Here is a 9,474-nt window from a genome sequence, read left to right as displayed (position 1 = left end):
ATTTTTGAGGTAAAGTAAGTTCGGACAGTTTTGAGCGAGAACGCTTTTTACCTCAAGCAAACTCGCTTGACAGTCGTCGTCCAACTCCACTAGCCTCAGGCCACCACCGTTGGCTACCGCTTGACAACCGCCACCACCCTAAGATGGTAACTGCCTACTCATGTCCGGTATTGTTGAACTTTACACTAAATTGATTTTACTTCAAACCAAATAAAAAACATTATTCAGATGAATTTACTTTACACTTATCAAAGTCCAAAGTATTTTCTTTACTTCTTTATATTGCATTCCTTTTTTAGCAAACTAAACAATACCTTAATAAGTTATAAGTTTTTTTTACAATCAAAACAAGTAATGGGCTAGGTTTGGGTGGATAATTCAGGTTACTAGCAGGTCAGGTTCAATTTAATATTTTTGACCCATTTATTCACCGAGTTGAGTTTAGATTGACTGGATTCAAGTCAGGTTAATTTTTAGTCCAGCCTGAGCCTAACCCGTCAACCCATTTTGAACACCTTAAAATTTCATTTGATTCTTGTAATATTAAAGTTTTTTTTTTACTTCTTAAATTTTTTAATGATTTATTTAAGGAAAAAAATAATATCAATATATTCATATGCTAAAGCCGGCTTCAAAATTATGAGCTTTGCATTAAGGTTAGTATTTTATATGATATCATAAATTGCACTAATCTTAACGTAAATCGAATGATTTTAAAGCCTATCATAATGTGTTTACATCATAATATTCTCGCATAATTTTTATTATTTATTTAATAAATTGAGATTAAAAAAAAATACTTCAAGAATTAAATTGACATGACTTCCTAATTATGATTTCCCTAAAAATCAATCTTATAATATATCATAACTTATGACATAGCCAAAACTTGTAATTCATGCTCTTCAAAACCTCATTATAATATAATTGAAACATTAATCAGTCCATATATCATCTTAATTTTATCTTTATCTAAAAATATGCATTGATAAATATGTAAAAGAATAATAAAGCCAATAGATTACTCCATGATGATTAGAAGAATAATATGCATGAACATGCATTAAAATTTAATTATATGTTATATGTCAATCATTACTATTAATGCATAGTGCATGCCATAGTAATTATAAATCAACATAAAGGTGGTTATGTTTCTTTTATATGTTCATAATAATTTATATAAATATTAATTTGTAACATTATATCTTGATGTTCATTATAATATATGTTATGATAGGAATTAGGGTGCTAAATTGAAATATGTTATTTACATTATATCACATGTAACACAAAATGCACTTTAACATTATCATACTTCATTCATTTATGAAAATAAAAATTCATATCAATGTTAAAATATCTTTCATATGATGAATCATTATCTATTATATACTAACATATATAGTCTTCCATGTCACATTCCAGCACCATCATAGTGAGATGCTCATCAACTAACAATCAAGCCCATTTTGTACTTCCTTGCATGCATGTTGACTATACTGAATGCTACACTTGTTTTCATGAACAATAATTTTTACCCCATTTTTTGAAAAAAAAAGGATAGTATGAGAAGTATTAAGACTAATATTCAAGTTCACGAAAAAGTCTAAAAATGACTCCAAAATAGCCTTACTCTGAAAGCAATCACGATAAGTATTTATATTGAGAGTGGAGAGAAGAAAAAAAAAAAGCACAATATAAAACATCAAAATCTAAAGCCATTTGTCAATTGATTCTAATGTTCTTTTCAAATAGAGGAGGATAATCACTATACGCTGAGACATGCATATGATTATATATAGAGTTTTCAAGTAAAAATGAAGAGAAATATGTCGTGAAAGGAGAACTATGTTTTTTTTTATGAAAGTTAATTGTGTTAAAGTCAAAAGAAGAAATGAAGCATTGTGCTTCTTGAAAAAAAAGGAAAAGTCTCCCAAAAAGAAGAAGGAAGGGAATCCCCTTTGAGAGTGCCATAAATGATGCTTAATAAGAGCACATGTTCCTAGAGACCTACTATGAAAATACACCGCCTATTAAAAAGGTTGGGAACGTGTTGTGTTGGAGATGTTAAATATAAGACATGTTAAAGGAGTTGTAATAATGTGCATATGTAGAGGAAATGATTTTGATGAATTTTCTTTAAAAAGATAAAAAAGCTGACAATAAGGATAAACAATGTCTGGCTTCAACATAAGTGCCATAAGAAGACTATGCACTTTGCACCAAGAATGAAATCAAGAAGAAATCTAATAAAGTTATAGGAAGTATATGATAAGGACTTTGAGAAATAAGATAAAAAGGAATTTAAGAGGATTCAAGTGAGAAGCAAAGAATAGCTATTTAATTTCAAGATTGGGGAAGCATTTTACAATAAAATGCATGGATGGGTTTGCTTGATAGAGGCAATAAAATGTTTAGTTGTGTAAGGAGACTACGTAGTTTCCTATTAACAATTCCTAATCAGCAAAAGTGAGAGAAGCGTCTAGGAAAGAGATACTCAAGATTATTATCATTATCACGTGTTAGAATATTTAGCATGTTAAAGGGATAATTATTGCATTAACATTATATGAAGATAATGCATTCAAACATAAGAGTTGCACAAAATGCAAGGGAGTGAATTTTTTATGTGAAAATTTGAGATAAGGTAAAAACAAAGGCCTAAGTAATCTTAAATAGTTCCATTAGTTTAAGTCAAAAATTAAAAAAAAAAAACTCACTCTATCTCATTTATGGAGAAGGCATAAATACAATAGAGAATACTCATATTATAGGAATATCTCTAGTGGTGGTAGAAGGTGCACAAGGATGATAAAGTTTATGATAGATGATGATCATTATTCAATGGTGGACATCAGATAATGAACATTGAAGATCAGATACAAAAACAACATCAAGCCTTTATCCCACTACGTGGGGTCGGATACAACAACATCAAGCCTTTATCCAACAACATTGAAGATCAGATGATGAATAGAAATCATCAAACATTGGTTGATAGCCAATAATAAAGTGTCAGACAATTAGAGACGTTGTACGTTTATAGCCGTCCAATGAATGTTGGTCAACTCGATCATTATCCTAATAAGATAGGGGGCTACCAAGGAGACATATGAGAAGTCTGACATAGCAAAAAATTAGAGACAATTAGCAGTATTCGATTAGAGAGGGCAGAGTACCATCTTTAAGCTCTTAATTTCGTCAATCCAAATAATTTGACAGATATAAATTTTGATAGTCAAGTTATTTAAAATAATTTTGAGAATGTGTATGAACCAATTTTAATGTTAATAGAAAATATTGTTAATTTTTAAAATTTTCTTGTTAATTCTTTTAAATTCAATTTTAAATAGAAAAAAAAATTCTGTCATGATATCCTAATCAAATTTCTTATTTGGATGAGCTTTAAAGCTCATAAATCTGCTCTCAGATGAGCATCATATTAATTATTTAGGTATTATACTAATTTTTAAAAATTTAAAAATCTTCTTTAATTAATTTTTTATGAGAATATTTTAACATAAAATATAGGGCTGTCAATTTCTGGTCACGGGTCGGGTTCGGGTCAAATCCGAAATTGATCCGGCATTATTCGGGTTCGGGTCGACCTGACCCATTTTTTATAAACGGGTCGATTTTCTGGACCCGAACCTGACCCGACCCACGGAGAAGCGATGGCTTGACGCAGAACTAGCCACGCGTAGCGGAATTGGTGCCTGAACCGGGTAGAGGAATTGGTGCTTGACGTGGGACGCGGGGCTAGCGAGGGCGTGGCCGAGACGCAGTGCGCGCGCGAGGTCGACACGGGACGTGGGACACGAAAAAGATTCATGTAGCCGACCCCATGTAGTGGGACAAAGACTTGATGTTGTCGTTGTTCAATATTGACAAATCTAATTATTATTAGTGTTGCGTGTAGAAGTTAACATGTTCGGTCTCCATTTCCATCGCCGACCTCCGTACTGCGAAGGTGAAAAATCAAGTAGCTGTTTTCCACGGCCTAAAGCGCTCCTGAGGAACACCAAACCGTGAAACTTAAATTGCCATTTTTAAAAGTAAGGAAAAAAATTATGTTACGACTTACGATATTTGGAAATAATTTACCTAAATAATATTTATTTAAGATCAATATTATATATAAATAATTATTTTATTAATTTAAAATAAATTTAATAATTTTCGAACCTATCATAATATAATTTATATAAAATATCCTAATCAAATTTTAAATTAAAAAATTATAACAGATATAGCACTAATTTTAAAGTAAATGTTATATATTAAAAATACTTTTTAATAAAATTTATTCACCATTTTTACTCAAAATAAATATAAGATAAATCTATAACAATTAATCATATATAATAGGTTTTTAAAATAAATTAAAAAATTACAACATTCTAATTAAATATCGATATAAATATTAAACCTAATATTTCTCTACTTTTTTTAAAATAATTTCTATCAGAATATTTTGCTTAAAATTTTATTAAAATAGACTGAAAATATATTTAAAATATAGAATGATGTCCGTTCATGTGTTATTAAATATTTAAAAATAATTATATTTGTTAGTGGTCGGAAATTTTTGTTCCTCAGCATTGGCCCTCAGCCATAGGCATTTTCTAATTATGAATAAATTTTATTTTGATGCTACTCTTAACAAAAGTATATGTGGTATATTTTACTTTAAGATTTAGTTTGTGATATTTTTTTTATAATTTTTTAAAATTATTTTTTAGTACATATTTGTTTAATTCAAAAAATATATATACTAAAAATTTTATTTTAGAAATCAGTAAAAAAATTGTCTCAAATGGAACCGAAATGGAATTACGAAAATTAGAATGAAGTACAATTTTTTTGGAAAAATTTAATTGAATTTAATGATGAGGAAATGTGGTTTATATATTTAAATATGAAAAATTGACTAAGATGAATATCTAGTCTTATTTTGCCACTAGAACTATTCCAACCTTTTCATATATAAACTTATTTTGCATTCTAACTCTAAGTGCAAAGCCGCTGCTCCACCTAAACATCATCATCATCTGTGCAATACTTAATTTTTTTGCTTCTCTTTTAATTGTAAACATTTTGCATTATAAAGCATTACATGTCTATCATTATCTTATAAAATTTTCCCTTAAATTTGAGAGGTATTTTTCTATCACACAATAGGCTCAATACATTTCCTCCACTTCAACCATCCAACTTGAATTATGCTAATAATATCCTCATTTATGTCACCATTGCTTTGAACATTAGACTCGATATATCTAAAACAACAACAACAATATCAAGCCTTTTATCCAAGTACATGAGCTCGACAACATGAATCCTTTTTCTGCATTGTGTTATGTCAAGAGTCAAATTCTTATTTAAATCTAAAAAAAATGTCATTTCTGATATTTTATAGCTAAGTCTTTTTAGGTATACCTCTGCCTTTCTTAACATAGGTCAAATCTAATACTTCTGTTGTTCTAATCAGGTCATCAAAAGACTGATGTTTTATGTGACCAAATCATCTAAGGTGATTATTTATAATATTATATGCCACTAGAGCTACTCCAATCCTTTTCACGTATATACTTGTTTTGCAATCTATCTTTAAGAGTAAAGCCACTCATCAACCTAAGCATCCTCATCTCTGCAACACTAAACTTAATTTTATGCTTCACTTTTAATGACTAACATTCTGTGCGATAAAGCATTGCAGGTCTCACCAGTGTCTTATAGAATATTCCTTTAAATTTGAGGAGTACTTTTCTATCACACAACAAGCCTGATGCATTCTTCCATTTAAACCATCCAAATTGAATTCTACTAATAATATTACCATTTATTTTACCATCACTCTCTACAATAGACCCGAGATATGTAAAACGTATATTCTTATTAATGATTTGATCAGCCAAAGTCACAATCCCCCATTAAATCTATTACTACTAAAATTACACTATAAGTATTTGATTTTATTATACTCAAACTAAAATCTTTAGACTCAAAGGTTGAACTCCATAATTCAAGTTTACCTTCAACTCTCTCTCTAATCTTATCCACAAGAGGAATATCATCAGCAAAAAGCATACACCAGTGTACATCCTCTTGCAAATGTCTAATAAGAGCATCCATGACTAAAGTAGAAACATAAACTTAAAGCTAATCCTTAATGTAATCCAACTGAAATAGGAAAATACTTGGTTAAACTACATTGTGTTTGAGCACAAGTAATAGCTTATGCATACATATCCTTAATGACTTAAATATAAGCATTATTAACCCCTTTCTTTTCTAAAACTCTCCACAACACTTCTCTTGAAACTTTCTGATAAGATTTCTCTAAATAAATAAATATCATATGTAAATCCTTCTTATTCTCTTTATATTTCTCCATCAAATCTCTCAATAAATGTATAGCTTCCAAAATAGACCTACCCAGCATGAATCCAAATTTATTTTGAAAAATATTAGTATCACATCGTAACATATACTCAATAACTCTCTTCCATAGTTTTAAAGTATGACACATTAACTTAATTCCTCTACAATTCACACACTTTTGTGCATCACCTTTGTTCTTAAAAATAGAAATCAACGCACTCCTTCTCCACTTATCTTGCATCTTTCAAGTTTGTAAAATAATATTAAAAAGTTTCGTAAGATTGAGAGAGTTTACTTGTGGGTGACAGGTTGGAGGGACCATTGTCGGATGGCGATGGTGGCCAGAGGGGCCATAGTCAGCAAGTGATGATGGTCAGAGGGATCATAGTCAGCGAGCCACGGTGGTTGGAAAGACCATAATTGATGGGTGACGGTGGTCAGAGGGATCGTAGTCATTGGGCAAAGATGGTCAGGGGCCCCGGGATCGTAGTCAAAGTAAGACAGAGGTCGAAGAAACCATTATCGATAGGCGATGGAGGTTAGAGGGGAAGTGGTTGATGGGCTATGGACATCGGAGGGACCTTGGTCGGTAGTGATGGGGGTTAGAGGGACTACAATCTAGGGCAATATTGGTTAAAGAGATCGTAGAGATGAAGGTCGTAATGACCGTAGTCGGTGGGAGATGGTCAGCGAGAGACTGCGGTTGAATGAAGGCTCGATGATGGTTACTAAATGAATGTTTAATGGAGATGGTTTGGCAGAGGTTTAATAGAGGTGGCTGGTGGCTAAGATTCGTTAGTTGTGGTGTCGGGGTAGAGCTCCAGGATGCTTCAAGCCTCAGAGCTCACTCGAGTCTCAAGCCCAAGGTCTAAGCCTCCAAAAGTCCAAGCCCCTTTTTATATACAAAGAGTGGGTTTATCTATAAATTTTGAGAGTGTCATGTCTTATAAATAATTAAATATGGATAAGATTCATGGTAAATTCAAAGAGCTCCATTAGACAATCCAAAATGATTCCCTCGATTATAAAACATTTGTTCAATATTTAGGTGCCTTAATGATGTTAGAATTAAGCAATCTTATGTTTATTGGATTCATCTCATCGAGCCGCTCGATTTGTAATCATGTCATATTTGAATATCATTTGGTCATTCATTTAATGCTTTGGAGATTCCAAGTATGCTTTAAGCCCTTGATATTAGCCCATTTGGGCTTGGATTTGATCGATTTTAGTGTCGTTGAGTTTGTCTCACTGAAACGTTCAATTGAATTATAAGTTTACTGAAATTAGAGTTTGAATGACCCCAAATTTAATTTTATCAGTTGCCAACTCAGATGAGCTTTAAGATTTGTGCTTGACCACTGTAATTTCTGGCGACTAATATGACACCAAGAAATTATTTTAATCGGGCATAATTATCGATGCAAATATGACTAAGAGGCTTATACAATTAAATTTGGAGCCATCCAAACTTTGATTTCAACAAACTTATATCTAAATTAAAAATCTCAGGGAGACAAACCTAATAACACCAATTCATTCCAATTCGAGCTCATATAAGCCCAAATCAAAGGACCAAATGCTACCTAAAAGCATCAAAGCTTTAATTGGATGTCCAAAAGATATCCAAATATGACATGTTTATTGCCAAATTGAGCAGCTCGACTAGAAAAATCTAACGAGCTTAAGATCGCTTCATTCCAACTTTGCTATGGCATATAAAATTTCGAAGAATGCTTCTTGATCGAGGGAATTAATATCCGTTGTCCAATGAAACACTCCTAATTTGTCCTAGATCTTTTTCATATTTATTAGGCATGACACTTTAAAAAAATTATAAATAGACCCTCATTCTTCATACGAAGGAGGAGGAATGGAGGAGAAAGCTAAGGAGCTCTCTTGCATTCTAGTCAGCACCCCCAGCCGCTAGATCTCTTCCCAACAACCGACCGTCGCCGAACTTTTGTCTATTTGTTGGCTATCGCCGGATCTCCAAACATCTCCAGACTTTCATTTGTCTATTGATTATCAACATATCTCTAAACATCATAGGACTTTCGCCCATTTATTGATTATCATTAGATCTCCAACTCTCTCCAACTCTCTACAAAACATTCTCTCGATTGTTGCCACTAGATTTCTAATATTTATTATTAAATCAAGATCAATAGTACTTGTTTGAAGTTCGATAAATTATCCAATATATTGTATTATCATCATCCTTGAGTTAAGAGACAAGTTAACCTTTGTATAATAATCTGAATTTCAACATCGTGCCTTGCCAAAGAAGAAAGATGGAATAGAGAGAAGGTTATTAAGGGCTTTTACATTCATTAATTTGTTTATAAATTCCTTCTATTTATTGAAAGTAATCCAAATCTCATTTTATTTGTCAATGATTTTGAGTATTATATAGATTTCCTTGTATTGAACATAATTAACTATTTCCTACAATATTTTTATTGTGACATTTGCATAAATAAGAAAGACAGGTTATTAACTCTATAAAATGAGTTGAATGCTATAACATAATGCTCTATGTAAGAGGGTGGCCCGATATGATTTTCTTTAAAGATGGTTTGTGGTGTTATCCGTGTTGTAGCCTGTAACATATGACTGATTACGCCGACAGTAAAAGAGTAATGACTCTTTATTGATTTAATGAAGCCATCTATAATTGTTGCGACTCATGACCCCGAGTTTGAGATTTTGATGATGACAAATAATGTCGCATGAACTACTTTTCATTAAATATCATTTATGTTTTGCTATTGTCCATGAGTACTAATATTTCAGGAAGACCACAAGCCACTCAGGACAACGGGAAGACTCAAGTCTAGTTAGATTAAGATTATGAGTCTGACAATATAATTTGTTATTTTTTTTATTTTTTATTTTCTTGAGTCTGGCCACAAATTACATATAAGTTTGAGCAACCATGCACACACACAGGGGGAGAGGGTTTTAAAAGTAAAAAATATATTTTTTCTTTCACTAGTAATCGTACTGTACGATCTTATATTGTAAAACGTGTTCTGTGAACAAATCGTACGGTACGACTACTATCGTAATGTACGATGTGTTTCA

This window comes from Dendrobium catenatum, unplaced genomic scaffold, assembly GCF_001605985.2.
Source record: "Dendrobium catenatum unplaced genomic scaffold, ASM160598v2 fragScaff_scaffold_1456, whole genome shotgun sequence".
Taxonomy (NCBI): Eukaryota; Viridiplantae; Streptophyta; class Magnoliopsida; order Asparagales; family Orchidaceae; genus Dendrobium; species Dendrobium catenatum.
Note: the sequence above shows the minus strand (reverse complement) of the source record.